This window comes from Tachypleus tridentatus, chromosome 13, assembly GCF_004210375.1.
Source record: "Tachypleus tridentatus isolate NWPU-2018 chromosome 13, ASM421037v1, whole genome shotgun sequence".
Taxonomy (NCBI): Eukaryota; Metazoa; Arthropoda; class Merostomata; order Xiphosura; family Limulidae; genus Tachypleus; species Tachypleus tridentatus.
In genome coordinates this window covers 265611392-265630223 of record NC_134837.1, presented here as the reverse complement: position 1 = coordinate 265630223, position 18832 = coordinate 265611392, and the positions used below count along the sequence as shown (strand labels likewise).

General features: G+C 32.0%; 1 pseudogene across 1 annotated transcript in view; it reads left to right on the top strand.

Annotated features, from left to right (window-relative positions):
• Positions 1–18832, top strand: part of LOC143236549 (ankyrin repeat and fibronectin type-III domain-containing protein 1-like) — a 319259-nt pseudogene that overhangs the window by 184120 nt on the left and 116307 nt on the right. The window contains exon 4 of the transcript XR_013019582.1: positions 14503–14639. The product of XR_013019582.1 is annotated as an ankyrin repeat and fibronectin type-III domain-containing protein 1-like (transcript). The remainder of the gene's footprint in view (positions 1–14502; positions 14640–18832) is intronic.

The window sequence follows — 18832 nt, the reverse complement described above, 5'->3', positions numbered from 1 at the left end:
ACTAGGTGTATATTCTACATATTGGTATACGTTACTTCTACTAGGTGTATATTCTACATATTGGTACACGTTACTTCTACTAGGTGTATATTCTACATATTGGTACACGTTACTTCTACTAGGTGTATATTCTACATATTGGTACACGTTACTTCTACTAGGTGTATATTCTACATATTGGTACACGTTACTTCTACTAGGTGTATATTCTACATATTGGTATACGTTACTTCTACTAGGTGTATATTCTACATATTGGTACGTTACTTCTACTAGGTGTATATTCTACATATTGGTACACGTTACTTCTACTAGGTGTATATTCTACATATTGGTACACGTTACTTCTACTAGGTGTATATTCTACATATTGGTATACGTTACTTCTACTAGGTGTATATTCTACATATTGGTACACGTTACTTCTACTAGGTGTATATTCTACATATTGGTACGTTACTTCTACTAGGTGTATATTCTACATATTGGTATACGTTACTTCTACTAGGTGTATATTCTACATATTGGTACACGTTACTTCTACTAGGTGTATATTCTACATATTGGTATACGTTACTTCTACTAGGTGTATATTCTACATATTGGTACACGTTACTTCTACTAGGTGTATATTCTACATATTGGTATACGTTACTAGGTGTATATTCTACTAGGTGTATATTCTACATATATTGGTTTTACGTTACTTCTACTAGGTGTATATTCTACATATTGGTATACGTTACTTCTACTAGGTGTATATTCTACATATTGGTATACGTTACTTCTACTAGGTGTATATTCTACATATTGGTATACGTTACTTCTACTAGGTGTATATTCTACATATTGGTATACGTTACTTCTACTAGGTGTATATTCTACATATTGGTACACGTTACTTCTACTAGGTGTATATTCTACATATTGGTACACGTTACTTCTACGTTACTTACGTTACTTCTACTAGGTGTATATTCTACATATTGGTACACGTTACTTCTACTAGGTGTATATTCTACATATTGGTATACGTTACTTCTACTAGGTGTATATTCTACATATTGGTATACGTTACTTCTACTAGGTGTATATTCTACATATTGGTATACGTTACTTCTACTAGGTGTATATTCTACATATTGGTATACGTTACTTCTACTAGGTGTATATTCTACATATTGGTATACGTTACTTCTACTAGGTGTATATTCTACATATTGGTATACGTTACTTCTACTAGGTGTATATTCTACATATTGGTTACGTTACTTCTACTAGGTGTATATTCTACATATTGGTACACGTTACTTCTACTAGGTGTATATTCTACATATTGGTACGTTACTTCTACTAGGTGTATATTCTACATATTGGTATACGTTACTTCTACTAGGTGTATATTCTACATATTGGTACACGTTACTTCTACTAGGTGTATATTCTACATATTGGTACACGTTACTTCTACTAGGTGTATATTCTACATATTTATACTAGGTGTATATTCTACGTTACGTTTCTACTAGGTGTATATTCTACATATTGGTATACGTTACTTCTACTACGTTACTTCTACTAGGTGTATATTCTACATATTGGTACGTTACTTCTATTGTATATTCTACATATTGGTACGTTACTTCTACGTATTATATTCTACATATTACGTTACTTCTACTAGGTGTATATTCTACATATTGGTACACGTTACTTCTACTAGGTGTATATTCTACATATTGGTATACGTTACTTCTACTAGGTGTATATTCTACATATTGGTTACGTTACTTCTACTAGGTGTATATTCTACATATTGGTATACGTTACTTCTACTAGGTGTATATTCTACATATACGTTACTTCTACTAGGTGTATATTCTACATATTGGTATACGTTACTTCTACTAGGTGTATATTCTACATATTGGTACACGTTACTTCTACTAGGTGTATATTCTACATATTGGTATACGTTACTTCTACTAGGTGTATATTCTACATATTGGTATACGTTACTTCTACTAGGTGTATATTCTACATATTGGTACACGTTACTTCTACTAGGTGTATATTCTACATATTGGTGTATATTCTACATATTGGTATACGTTACTTCTACTAGGTGTATATTCTACATATTGGTATACGTTACTTCTACTAGGTGTATATTCTACATATTGGTATTCTACGTTACTTCTACTAGGTGTATATTCTACATATTGGTATACGTTACTTCTACTAGGTGTATATTCTACATATTGGTACACGTTACTTCTACTAGGTGTATATTCTACATATTGGTATTCTACGTTACTTCTACTAGGTGTATATTCTACATATTGGTTACGTTACGTTATATTCTACTACGTTACTTCTACTAGGTGTATATTCTACATATTGGTATACGTTACTTCTACTAGGTGTATATTCTACATATTGGTATACGTTACTTCTACTAGGTGTATATTCTACATATTGGTACACGTTACTTCTACTAGGTGTATATTCTACATATTGGTATTCTACGTTACTTCTACTAGGTGTATATTCTACATATTGGTATACGTTACTTCTACTAGGTGTATATTCTACATATTGGTACACGTTACTTCTACTAGGTGTATATTCTACATATTGGTATACGTTACTTCTACTAGGTGTATATTCTACATATTGGTATACGTTACTTCTACTAGGTGTATATTCTACATATTGGTATACGTTACTTCTACTAGGTGTATATTCTACATATTGGTACACGTTACTTCTACTAGGTGTATATTCTACATATTGGTACACGTTACTTCTACTAGGTGTATATTCTACATATTGGTACGTTACTTCTACTAGGTGTATATTCTACATATTGGTATATTCTACATATTACGTTACTTCTACTAGGTGTATATTCTACATATTGGTATACGTTACTTCTACTAGGTGTATATTCTACATATTGGTATACGTTACTTCTACTAGGTGTATATTCTACATATTGGTATACGTTACTTCTACTAGGTGTATATTCTACATATTGGTACGTTACTTCTACTAGGTGTATATTCTACATATTGGTATACGTTACTTCTACTAGGTGTATATTCTACATATTGGTATACGTTACTTCTACTAGGTGTATATTCTACATATACGTTACTTCTACTAGGTGTATATTCTACATATTGGTATACGTTACTTCTACTAGGTGTATATTCTACATATTGGTATACGTTACTTCTACTAGGTGTATATTCTACATATTGGTACACGTTACTTCTACTAGGTGTATATTCTACATATTGGTACGTTACTTCTACTAGGTGTATATTCTACATATTGGTACACGTTACTTCTACTAGGTGTATATTCTACATATTGGTATACGTTACTTCTACTAGGTGTATATTCTACATATTGGTGCACGTTACTTCTACTAGGTGTATATTCTACATATTGGTATACGTTACTTCTACTAGGTGTATATTCTACATATTGGTATACGTTACTTCTACTAGGTGTATATTCTACATATTGGTATACGTTACTTCTACTAGGTGTATATTCTACATATTGGTATACGTTACTTCTACTAGGTGTATATTCTACATATTGGTACTTCTACGTTACTTCTACTAGGTGTATATTCTACATATTGGTACACGTTACTTCTACTAGGTGTATATTCTACATATTGGTACACGTTACTTCTACTAGGTGTATATTCTACATATTGGTACACGTTACTTCTACTAGGTGTATATTCTACATATTGGTATACGTTACTTCTACTAGGTGTATATTCTACATATTGGTATACGTTACTTCTACTAGGTGTATATTCTACATATTGGTATACGTTACTTCTACTAGGTGTATATTCTACATATTGGTATACGTTACTTCTACTAGGTGTATATTCTACATATTGGTACACGTTACTTCTACTAGGTGTATATTCTACATATTGGTATACGTTACTTCTACTAGGTGTATATTCTATACGTTACTTCTACTAGGTGTATATTCTACATATTGGTATACGTTACTTCTACTAGGTGTATATTCTACATATTGGTATACGTTACTTCTACTAGGTGTATATTCTACATATTGGTACTACGTTACTTCTACTAGGTGTATATTCTACATATTGGTACACGTTACTTCTACTAGGTGTATATTCTACATATTGGTACACGTTACTTCTACTAGGTGTATATTCTACATATTGGTATACGTTACTTCTACTAGGTGTATATTCTACATATTGGTATACGTTACTTCTACTAGGTGTATATTCTACATATTGGTATACGTTACTTCTACTAGGTGTATATTCTACATATTGGTACACGTTACTTCTACTAGGTGTATATTCTACATATTGGTACACGTTACTTCTACTAGGTGTATATTCTACATATTGGTACGTTACTTCTACTAGGTGTATATTCTACATATTGGTATACGTTACTTCTACTAGGTGTATATTCTACATATTGGTATACGTTACTTCTACTAGGTGTATATTCTACATATTGGTATACGTTACTTCTACTAGGTGTATATTCTACATATTGGTATACGTTACTTCTACTAGGTGTATATTCTACATATTGGTATACGTTACTTCTACTAGGTGTATATTCTACATATTGGTATACGTTACTTCTACTAGGTGTATATTCTACATATTGGTACGTTACGTTACTTCTACTAGGTGTATATTCTACATATTGGTATACGTTACTTCTACTAGGTGTATATTCTACATATTGGTATACGTTACTTCTACTAGGTGTATATTCTACATATTGGTATACGTTACTTCTACTAGGTGTATATTCTACATATTGGTATACGTTACTTCTACTAGGTGTATATTCTACATATTGGTATACGTTACTTCTACTAGGTGTATATTCTACATACTAGGTGTATATTCTACATATTGGTACGTTACTTCTACTAGGTGTATATTCTACATATTGGTACACGTTACTTCTACTAGGTGTATATTCTACATATTGGTTACTTCTACTAGGTGTATATTCTACGTTACTTCTACTAGGTGTATATTCTACATATTGGTACACGTTACTTCTACTACTAGGTGTATATTCTACATATTGGTATACGTTACTTCTACTAGGTGTATATTCTACATATTGGTACTAGGTGTATATTCTACATATTGGTACGTTACTTCTACTAGGTGTATATTCTACATATTGGTATTCTACGTTACTAGGTGTATATTTACTTCTACTAGGTGTATATTCTACATATTGGTATATTCTACGTTACTTCTACTAGGTGTATATTCTACATATTGGTATACGTTACTTCTACTAGGTGTATATTCTACATATTGGTATACGTTACTTCTACTAGGTGTATATTCTACATATTGGTATACGTTACTTCTACTAGGTGTATATTCTACATATTGGTACACGTTACTTCTACTAGGTGTATATTCTACATATTGGTATACGTTACTTCTACTAGGTGTATATTCTACATATTGGTACACGTTACTTCTACTAGGTGTATATTCTACATATTGGTATACGTTACTTCTACTAGGTGTATATTCTACATATTGGTATACGTTACTTCTACTAGGTGTATATTCTACATATTGGTATACGTTACTTCTACTAGGTGTATATTCTACATATTGGTATACGTTACTTCTACTAGGTGTATATTCTACATATTGGTATACGTTACTTCTACTAGGTGTATATTCTACATATTGGTACACGTTACTTCTACTAGGTGTATATTCTACATATTTGGTACGTTACTTCTACTAGGTGTATATTCTACATATTGGTATACGTTACTTCTACTAGGTGTATATTCTACATATTGGTATACGTTACTTCTACTAGGTGTATATTCTACATATTGGTATACGTTACTTCTACTAGGTGTATATTCTACATATTGGTATACGTTACTTCTACTAGGTGTATATTCTACATATTGGTATACGTTACTTCTACTAGGTGTATATTCTACATATTGGTACACGTTACTTCTACTAGGTGTATATTCTACATATTGGTACGTTACTTCTACTAGGTGTATATTCTACACGTTACTTCTACTAGGTGTATATTCTACATATTGGTACGTTACTTCTACTAGGTGTATATTCTACATATTGGTACACGTTACTTCTACTAGGTGTATATTCTACATATTGGTACACGTTACTTCTACTAGGTGTATATTCTACATATTGGTACACGTCTACGTTACTTCTACTAGGTGTATATTCTACATATTGGTATACGTTACTTCTACTAGGTGTATATTCTACATATTGGTATACGTTACTTCTACTAGGTGTATATTCTACATATTGGTACACGTTACTTCTACTAGGTGTATATTCTACATATTGGTACACGTTACTTCTACTAGGTGTATATTCTACACACGTTTCTACTAGGTGGTGTACATATTGGTACACGTTACTTCTACTAGGTGTATATTCTACATATTGGTACACGTTACTTCTACTAGGTGTATATTCTACATATTGGTATACGTTACTTCTACTAGGTGTATATTCTACATATTGGTATACGTTACTTCTACTAGGTGTATATTCTACATATTGGTATACGTTACTTCTACTAGGTGTATATTCTACATATTGGTATACGTTACTTCTACTAGGTGTATATTCTACATATTGGTACACGTTACTTCTACTAGGTGTATATTCTACATATTGGTATACGTTACTTCTACTAGGTGTATATTCTACATATTGGTACACGTTACTTCTACTAGGTGTATATTCTACATATTGGTATTCTACGTTACTACTTCTACTAGGTGTATATTCTACATATTGGTATACGTTACTTCTACTAGGTGTATATTCTACATATTGGTACGTTACTTCTACTAGGTGTATATTCTACATATTGGTACACGTTACTTCTACTAGGTGTATATTCTACATATTGGTACACGTTACTTCTACTAGGTGTATATTCTACGTTACTTCTACTAGGTGTATATTCTACATATTGGTACACGTTACTTCTACTAGGTGTATATTCTACATATTGGTACACGTTACTTCTACTAGGTGTATATTCTACATATTGGTATACGTTACTTCTACTAGGTGTATATTCTACATATATACTAGGTGTATACGTTACGTTACTTCTACTAGGTGTATATTCTACATATTGGTACACGTTACTTCTACTAGGTGTATATTCTACATATTGGTACACGTTACTTCTACTAGGTGTATATTCTACATATTGGTATACGTTACTTCTACTAGGTGTATATTCTACATATTGGTATACGTTACGTTACTTCTACTAGGTGTATATTCTACATATTGGTATACGTTACTTCTACTAGGTGTATATTCTACATATTGGTACACGTTACTTCTACTAGGTGTATATTCTACATATTTGGTACACGTTACTTCTACTAGGTGTATATTCTACATATTGGTACACGTTACTTCTACTAGGTGTATATTCTACATATTGGTACGTTACTTCTACTAGGTGTATATTCTACATATTGGTATACGTTACTTCTACTAGGTGTATATTCTACATATTGGTACACGTTACTTCTACTAGGTGTATATTCTACATACTTCTTAGGTGTATATTCTACATATTGGTACACGTTACTTCTACTAGGTGTATATTCTACATATTGGTATACGTTACTTCTACTAGGTGTATATTCTACATATTGGTATACGTTACTTCTACTAGGTGTATATTCTACATATTGGTATACGTTACTTCTACTAGGTGTATATTCTACATATTGGTATACGTTACTTCTACTAGGTGTATATTCTACGTTACTTCTACTAGGTGTATATTCTACATATTGGTTTTTACGTTACTTCTACTAGGTGTATATTCTACATATTGGTATACGTTACTTCTACTAGGTGTATATTCTACATATTGGTATACGTTACTTCTACTAGGTGTATATTCTACATATTGGTACACGTTACTTCTACTAGGTGTATATTCTACATATTGGTACACGTTACTTCTACTAGGTGTATATTCTACATATTGGTACACGTTACTTCTACTAGGTGTATATTCTACATATTGGTACGTTACGTTACTTCTACTAGGTGTATATTCTACATATTGGTATACGTTACTTCTACTAGGTGTATATTCTACATATTGGTATACGTTACTTCTACTAGGTGTATATTCTACATATTGGTATACGTTACTTCTACTAGGTGTATATTCTACATATTGGTATACGTTACTTCTACTAGGTGTATATTCTACATATTGGTATACGTTACTTCTACTAGGTGTATATTCTACATATTGGTACACGTTACTTCTACTAGGTGTATATTCTACATATTGGTATACGTTACTTCTACTAGGTGTATATTCTACATATTGGTGCACGTTACTTCTACTAGGTGTATATTCTACATATTGGTACACGTTACTTCTACTAGGTGTATATTCTACATATTGGTACGTTACTTCTACTAGGTGTATATTCTACATATTGGTACACGTTACTTCTACTAGGTGTATATTCTACATATTGGTACACGTTACTTCTACTAGGTGTATATTCTACATATTGGTACACGTTACTTCTACTAGGTGTATATTCTACATATTGGTACACGTTACTTCTACTAGGTGTATATTCTACATATTGGTACGTTACGTTATATTCTACTAGGTGTATATTCTACATATTGGTACACGTTACTTCTACTAGGTGTATATTCTACATATTGGTACACGTTACTTCTACTAGGTGTATATTCTACATATTGGTATACGTTACTTCTACTAGGTGTATATTCTACATATTGGTACACGTTACTTCTACTAGGTGTATATTCTACATATTGGTACACGTTACTTCTACTAGGTGTATATTCTACATATTGGTACACGTTACTTCTACTAGGTGTATATTCTACATATTGGTATACGTTACTTCTACTAGGTGTATATTCTACATATTGGTATACGTTACTTCTACTAGGTGTATATTCTACATATTGGTATACGTTACTTCTACTAGGTGTATATTCTACATATTGGTATACGTTACTTCTACTAGGTGTATATTCTACATATTGGTATACGTTACTTCTACTAGGTGTATATTCTACATATTGGTATACGTTACTTCTACTAGGTGTATATTCTACATATTGGGTACTAGGTGTATATTCTACGTTACGTTCTACTAGGTGTATATTCTACATATTGGTATACGTTACTTCTACTAGGTGTATATTCTACATATTGGTATACGTTACTTCTACTAGGTGTATATTCTACATATTGGTACGTTACTTTACTACTAGTGTATATTCTACATATTGGTATACGTTACTTCTACTAGGTGTATATTCTACATAGGTGTATATTCTACATATTGGTATACGTTACTTCTACTAGGTGTATATTCTACATATTGGTACACGTTACTTCTACTAGGTGTATATTCTACATATTAGGTGTATATTCTACATATTGGTATACGTTACTTCTACTAGGTGTATATTCTACATATTGGTATACGTTACTTCTACTAGGTGTATATTCTACATATTGGTACACGTTACTTCTACTAGGTGTATATTCTACATATTGGTATACGTTACTTCTACGTGTATATTCTACATATTGGTACACGTTACTTCTACTAGGTGTATATTCTACATATTGGTATACGTTACTTCTACTAGGTGTATATTCTACATATTGGTACACGTTACTTCTACTAGGTGTATATTCTACATATTGGTACACGTTACTTCTACTAGGTGTATATTCTACATATTACAAATTATTATTAGTGTATACGTTACTTCTACTAGGTGTATATTCTACATATTGTACAAATTACCTTTACGTTACTGCATATTGGTGTAAATTACCTTTACTAGAGTGTATATTCTATTTAGAGTGTATATTCTACATATTGGTTTACGTTACCTCTACTAGGTGTATATTCTACATATTGGTACACGTTACTTCTACTAGGTGTATATTCTACATATTGGTATACGTTACTTCTACTAGGTGTATATTCTACATATTGGTACACGTTACTTCTACTAGGTGTATATTCTACATATTGGTATACGTTACTTCTACTAGGTGTATATTCTACATATTTCTACATACGTTACGTTACTTCTACTAGGTGTATATTCTACATATTGGTACACGTTACTTCTACTAGGTGTATATTCTACATATTCTACATATATATTCTACATATTGGTATACGTTACTTCTACTAGGTGTATATTCTACATATTGGTACACGTTACTTCTACTAGGTGTATATTCTACATATTGGTACACGTTACTAGGTGTATATTCTACTACTACTTCTACTAGTGTATATTCTACATATTGGTATACGTTACTTCTACTAGGTGTATATTCTACATATTGGTTACGTTACTTCTACTAGGTGTATATTCTACATATTGGTATACGTTACTTCTACTAGGTGTATATTCTACATATTGGTACACGTTACTTCTACTAGGTGTATATTCTACATATTGGTATACGTTACTTCTACTAGGTGTATATTCTACATATTGGTATACGTTACTTCTACTAGGTGTATATTCTACATATTGGTACACGTTACTTCTACTAGGTGTATATTCTACATATTGGTATACGTTACTTCTACTAGGTGTATATTCTACATATTGGTATACGTTACTTCTACTAGGTGTATATTCTACATATTGGTATACGTTACTTCTACTAGAGTGTATATTCTACATATTGGTATACGTTACTTCTACTAGGTGTATATTCTACATATTGGTATACGTTACTTCTACTAGGTGTATATTCTACATATTGGTATACGTTACTTCTACTAGGTGTATATTCTACATATTGGTATACGTTACTTCTACTAGGTGTATATTCTACATATTGGTACACGTTACTTCTACTAGGTGTATATTCTACATATTGGTATACGTTACTTCTACTAGGTGTATATTCTACATATTGGTACACGTTACTTCTACTAGGTGTATATTCTACATATTGGTACACGTTACCTCTACTAGGTGTATATTCTACATATTGGTACACGTTACCTCTACTAGGTGTATATTCTACATATTGGTGTATATTCTACGTTACTTCTACTAGAGTGTATATTCTACATATTGGTACACGTTACTTCTACTAGGTGTATATTCTACATATTGGTACACGTTACTTCTATTCTGTGTACGTTATTCTACATATTGGTACACGTTACCTTACTTCTACTAGGTGTATATTCTACATATTGGTTTACGTTACTTCTACTAGAGTGTATATTCTACATATTGGTTTACGTTACTTCTACTAGGTGTATATTCTACATATTGGTATACGTTACTTCTACTAGGTGTATATTCTACATATTGGTACACGTTACTTCTACTAGAGTGTATATTCTACATATTGGTATACGTTACTTCTACTAGGTGTATATTCTACATATTGGTACACGTTACTTCTACTAGGTGTATATTCTACATATTGGTACACGTTACTTCTACTAGGTGTATATTCTACATATTGGTACCTCTACGTTACCTCTACTAGGTGTATATTCTACATATTGGTACACGTTACTTCTACTAGAGTGTATATTCTACATATTGGTACACGTTACTTCTACTAGGTGTATATTCTACTGGTACACGTTACTTCTACTAGGTGTATATTCTACATATTGGTACACGTTACTTCTACTAGGTGTATATTCTACATATTGGTATACGTTACTTCTACTAGAGTGTATATTCTACATATTGGTATACGTTACTTCTACTAGGTGTATATTCTACATATTGGTATACGTTACCTCTACTAGGTGTATATTCTACATATTGGTATACGTTACTTCTACTAGGTGTATATTCTACATATTGGTACACGTTACTTCTACTAGAGTGTATATTCTACATATTGGTACACGTTACTTCTACTAGGTGTATATTCTACATATTGGTATACGTTACTTCTACTAGAGGTGTATATTCTACATATTGGTATACGTTACTTCTACTAGGTGTATATTCTACATATTGGTATACGTTACTTCTACTAGGTGTATATTCTACATATTGGTATACGTTACTTCTACTAGGTGTATATTCTACATATTGGTATACGTTACTTCTACTAGGTGTATATTCTACATATTGGTATACGTTACTTCTACTAGGTGTATATTCTACATATTGGTACACGTTACTTCTACTAGGTGTATATTCTACATATTGGTACACGTTACTTCTACTAGGTGTATATTCTACATATTGGTATACGTTACTTCTACTAGGTGTATATTCTACATATTGGTATACGTTACTTCTACTAGGTGTATATTCTACATATTGGTACACGTTACTTCTACTAGGTGTATATTCTACATATTGGTATACGTTACTTCTACTAGGTGTATATTCTACATATTGGTACACGTTACTTCTACTAGGTGTATATTCTACATATTGGTACACGTTACCTCTACTAGGTGTATATTCTACATATTGGTACACGTTACTTCTACTAGGTGTATATTCTACATATTGGTACACGTTACTTCTACTAGGTGTATATTCTACATATTGGTACACGTTACTTCTACTAGGTGTATATTCTACATATTGGTACACGTTACTTCTACTAGGTGTATATTCTACATATTGGTACACGTTACCTCTACTAGAGTGTATATTCTACATATTACACGTTACCTCTACGTGTATATTCTACATATTGTGTATATTACTAGGTGTATATTCTGGTACACGTTACTTCTACTAGGTGTATATTCTACATATTGGTACACGTTACTTCTACTAGGTGTATATTCTACATATTGGTACACGTTACCTCTACTAGAGTGTATATTCTACATATTGGTATACGTTACTTCTACTAGGTGTATATTCTACATATTGGTACACGTTACTTCTACTAGGTGTATATTCTACATATTGGTATACGTTACTTCTACTAGGTGTATATTCTACATATTGGTATACGTTACTTCTACTAGGTGTATATTCTACATATTGGTATACGTTACTTCTACTAGGTGTATATTCTACATATTGGTATACGTTACTTCTACTAGGTGTATATTCTACATATTGGTATACGTTACTTCTACTGGAGTGTATATTCTACATATTGGTATACGTTACTTTTACTGGAGTTTATATTCTACATATTGGTATACGTTACTTCTACTAGAGTGTATATTCTACATATTGGTACACGTTACCTCTACTAGTGTATGTTCTACATATTGGTACAAATTTCCTTTATTAGTGTATATTCTACATATTGGTACAAATTACCTTTCTTAGAGTGTATGTTCTGCATATTGGTACAAATTACCTTTCTTAGAGTGTATGTTCTGCATATTGGTACACGTTTCTTCTACTAGAGTGTATATTCTACATATTGGTATACGTTACCTCTACTAGAGTGTATATTCTACATATTGGTATACGTTACTTCTACTAGAGTGTATATTCTACATATTGGTATACGTTACTTCTACTAGAGTGTATATTCTATATATTGGTATACGTTACTTATACTAGAGTGTATATTCTACATATTGGTACAAATTATTTTTGTTAGGGTATGTTCTACATATTGGTACACGTTACCTCTACTAGGTGTATATTCTACATATTGCTACACGTTACCTCTACTAGAGTGTATATTCTACATATTGGTACACGTTACTTCTACTAGAGTGTATATTCTACATATTGGTATACGTTACCTCTACTAGAGTGTATATTCTACATATTGGTATACGTTACGTCTACTGGAGTGTATATTCTACATATTGGTATACGTTACTTCTACTAGAGTGTATGTTCTACATATTGGTACACGTTACTTCTACTAGAGTGTATATTCAATATATTTGTACACGTTACTTCTACTAGAGTGTATATTCTACATATTGGTATACGTTACCTCTACTAGTGTATATTCTACATATTTGTACACGTTACTTCTACTAGAGTGTATATTCTACATATTGGTACACGTTACTTCTACTAGAGTGTATATTCTATATATTGGTACAAATTACCTTTATTAGTGTATGTTCTACATATTGGTACAAATTAACTTTATTTGTGTCTGTTCTACATATTGGTACAAATTACCTTTATTAGAGTGTATGTTCCACACTTTGTACGTTACCACAATAATAGTACACTGATATCACAATGGTCTAGCGCTAGTCATTCATAACACTTCAAGTATTTAATAACAGGGAGATAAACCAGTTAAACAGAACATTTTCTTACAAATTTTTATATTAAAATTTGTTATTCTTGAGTTTTATAATTTTTAGAGGAATTGACGTTTTTTTTTGTAAATAACTTTTCGTATGAAGCCACGTGACTGAGAAAGTTCCTCTAAAGAAGAAACCGCCTTTCCTTCGAGCCAAAACGTTGCCTGCCATTATCACTCCAAGTCTGAGTATAATTCAGGCCCAACTGGAAAGCAGTAGAAACCAAGGAAGCAAGAGTGGTGAGTCAATGTGTTATTAAACGACTTTTATGTGTGTTTTATATCTTATAAAAATTGTCCGTTAAAGCCTCGTTACCTGCATATAGCAGTATGGAAAACTGGGTTTTATGAATAGACGTTCAAACTAGACTTCTCTCAACCTTCTTTTTCACGTGCATTTGTCTGAATAATCTTTAGATTTAAAAAATGAAAATCGTTCGGTCTCTCGAAAAGTAATTCTAATAAACATAAGAGAAATTATAAATAACTATAGACCCAGGAAGAATAAGTAGCCGTTTAATATAGACACAGGAGGAATAAATAACAATACAGACACAGGAAGAATAAATAACAATATATACACAGGAAGAATAAATAACAATATACACAGGTGGAATAAATAACAATATACACAGGAAGAATAAATAACAATACAGACAAATGAAGAATAAATAACAATACAGACACATGAAGAATAAATAACAATATAGACAAATGAAGAATAAATAACAATACAGACAAATGAAGAATAAATAACAATATAGACATATGAAGAATAAATAACAATACAGATACAGGAGGAATAAATAACAATATACACACAGGAAGAATAAATAACAATATACACACAGGAAGAATAAATAACAATATACACACAGGAAGAATAAATAACAGGAAGAATAAATAACAATATATACACAGGAAGAAAAAATAACAATATATACACAGGAAGAAAAAATAACAATATACACAGGAGGAATAAATAACAATATAGAGAGGAAGAATAAATAACAATACAGACAAATGAAGAATAAATAACAATACAGACAAATGAAGAATAAATAACAATATAGACAAATGAAGAATAAATAACAATACAGACACAGGAAGAATAAATAACAATATAGACAAATGAAGAATAAATAACAATACAGACAAATGAAGAATAAATAACAATACAGACACAGGAAGAATAAGTAACAATATAGACAAATGAAGAATAAATAACAATACAGACACAGGATGAATAAATAACAATACAGACACAGGAAGAATAAATAACAGTACAGATACAGGATGAATAAATAGCAGTTTAATATAGACACAGGAAGAGTAAATAGCAATAGAGACACAGGGAGAATAAATAATAATATAGACACAGGAATAATAAATAACAATACAGACACAGAAAGAATAAATAGCCGTTTAATATAGACACAGGAAGAATATGTAGCTGTTTAATATAGACACAGGAATAATAAATAGTTGTTTATAATAGACACAGGAAGAATAAACAGCTGTTTAATATACACACAGAAAGAATAAATAACAATAAAGACACATGAAGAATAAATAGCCGTTTAATATACGCAAAAAAAGGTAAGTAACCTTCAATCTATACTTTGAATCAGGAAAAAGATTTATTCTGATCAGAGAAGTCATTATTGGACGTGTTGTCGATGAGTATTGTTACTTTAGGTTATCTTTGTGCGCTTAGGGCTAGAAGCAGAGATGTTGGTATTTTCCAGAAATCTGAAACGTGATATCTGTGCCACCTTGGTTAACGTTTTCGGAATGCATGCAGCTTCCTTTCTGATATACGTTTAAGCAGTTTGTGAGTAACAAGCTAAACAAGCAGCGCTGGTAAATAATTTCAACTATATCTAACTTTCCGAAACAGAGCTAACTCGCCTTAAACATGTTTTTATAATATTACTTTGATTGACAATATTGGTTAGAATGCATCAGTATATAGAGCTTTACTACCTTGTTTATATACCATCCTATTTTATTATAAATGTTACTTGTATTGGTATATTTGTTCACAATTAATATAAATATTATTAGCTGGTTGAACCTAGTGTGGTATTATTGGGTTTACACCCGAAAGTACCGTTAACGATAAAGTTACACAACTGGTGAAATAATATATTCCATTCTTTTTAGAACAGTATCTTAATAATTTTTACTCATAAGCGAGTATGTTTTTATTTTTAATATATTTAAGTGACTTGTTTTGTTCAGAACCTCATACTGATTCCTCTAACTATTACAGTATTCAAACTAATAATCTTAATTTAGAAACATTCATTGCTTCTTCCTGTGAGGTTTGCAACAACATTTTACAATCCCTCTCTTTAGTGCATTGTATTTATGTTTGTAATGTTGAAATATTAACAGATACCCTTTGAAACAGTTCAACGGTAATTTTCAAAAGACGTGAAGTGATCAATAAATGTAGAATGTGCAGTCAGCCCATTTCCTTGGATCGTGCAACATGATAGTCGTGTGGGCTTTTTAAAGCCGTTTTTTTTGTGATTCCACGTGTTATTTCAGTAACGAAAATTGCATTTGTTTTTAAGCGAAGAAGACTGAATGCAATACTTTATTAGCAAAATTGTTTGAGTTTTGAGGCATCCAACAGAGTAGAGCACTCAGGTTTACTCAGTCTACATGGGGAATTTTTTTCCGCTGGATGCCACCGTTTCTTGTCTTTTAACTGAGCGCAAGAAGAGACTGCTGTCGAAGCGAGCGCTTCTTTTATAGTTGTTATTTCCGTAAGAAATACGAAAGGAGAGATACTAAATTAAACTATTATTATTCTATATGGTATATTTGTATAGTACTGACATACCATATGTGTATAAACCGAACAACAACAAACATATACCCAATTTAGTCAATCAATTTATGCTTTTTTTTCCATGTTTCTGTCTTCGAAATATTTCTTTTAATCAGCTGACGAAGAAAGTCCCGTTTTCTTCGTGACATTTCCTCAAAATATAAACAACAAAAAATATTTTGCGTAAATTTTCGTAGATTGACTGTTTAGCACATATGAAGACTGAAGGGCAGATGTTGACATCGAAGTGAAATTATAGAAATTGCAAAAAAAAAAAAAAAATCCGGTAATGCACTTCTGAAAAGAATCATATTTGTATATATATTTTCGGAAGATACAGAGGGTGAAAGACGTATACTAATTACCTTTAACCAGAAACGATCCAAACAAAAAGCAATGTAAAAAAATTAAGTTTCAGCATAACCATCTCTAATTTAGAAGTGCTGACCAACGAAACGTCATCATTGGCTACTTTTGACCTAATAGCAACATTCGACTGTCATAGTTATAACGCCCACAAATGAAAGCGTAAAACGCTATTCGCCAACTTATCGCAATTGAAATTTGGGCCCGCCGACACGCAGCCTGGCACATCACTCTGTCTTTGATTGCGAGAATCCGAATGGATTATTTTAACATTTGTTGTTGTTGTTTGTAATTAAGCACAAAGCTACACAATGGCTATCTGTGCTCTGCTTACTACGGGTATCGAAAGCCGAATTCTAGCATTGTAAGTCCGCAGACATACCTCTCTATCACTTGGGGGGTCAACATTTATAATGAACGGTTTTGTCAGCCTTTAAACGTTAAAATGCCGTTTATTCTCGTCCAAACATTTAACATTTTACGTTAGTTGACATCTGGAAAATATTTATGAAACAAAATAAACTCTTTCATTTTCAGGGGAGGGGGCAGGTTGGCCCTGTTGTATAACTCAGGATTTCGAAACCTGGTGAACCAGGTTTGAATCCGTGCGATAAAAAAAGACATTCGTATACTTTAAGCTGTGGCTGGATCATAAGAGTAACGCACAGCGTGGCCGGGTGGTTAAGATGCTCGACTCAAAATCTGATAATGACGGGTTCGAATCCACGTCGCACCAAACATCTCGCCTTTTCAGTCGTGGGGTTATTATAATGTGACTCTCAATATTCCTTGGTAAAAGATTATGTGTGTTTTCTTGTAGCAAAGCCACATCGGGCTGTCTGCTGAGTCCACCGAGGAAAATCGAATGGTAAAAGAGTAGCCCAGGAGTTGACGGTGGATGATGATGACTAGCTGCTTTTCCTCTATTCTTACACTGCAAAATTAGGGACAGATAGCGCAGATAGCCCACATGTAGCTTTGCGCAAAATTTATAAACAAACGAAGAAACAGAATGACAGTCAATTCTGTAGAGTGAATGTTTGGGTAATGTAGTGCTTGACTAATGTGGTGTTTGACTAATGTGGTGCTTGATTAGCTGGTTTTTCTCGGATCAATAGTTCAAAATTAACGACTGCGGCGGATGTCTTTAATAGCTATTCCATAAATACAAAATATAGAAACATCCGCGCACAAAATTTTTATTTCTTATTGATTTTTATCATAC